The following is a 330-nucleotide window of genomic DNA, read 5'->3' on the forward strand; positions in this document are numbered from 1 at the left end:
CCTGGACATGGAAGGAGGGGGGAGGTCCGCGGGGTGGGGGCGCCCGCACAGCTCGCCGGGCTCACCCGGGAGCAAGGCAGTGAGGGAGAACCAGGCATTAGGCCGTGTGGCCTGGGCTGGAGCGCAGAGACCCGCTCCAAGCCGGAGCCTGCTGTGCAACCCCAGGGCCTGGGGGAGGGGAACCCTCTCTCTCATCGGTTTCCCCTCCCAGCCCAGGTGTGTTGGGCCACTGGCAGGGAAGCGGGAGGCACCTCTGGTTTAGGGAGCGGAGCCAGCCCTGTGGCTACTGTCCACACACAACCTCCCTTGGTCGTGGTGCCTTCCAGCCCC

This window comes from Ursus americanus, chromosome 16, assembly GCF_024610735.1.
Source record: "Ursus americanus isolate L20-20 chromosome 16, mUrsAme1.1.p, whole genome shotgun sequence".
Lineage (NCBI taxonomy): Eukaryota > Metazoa > Chordata > Mammalia > Carnivora > Ursidae > Ursus > Ursus americanus.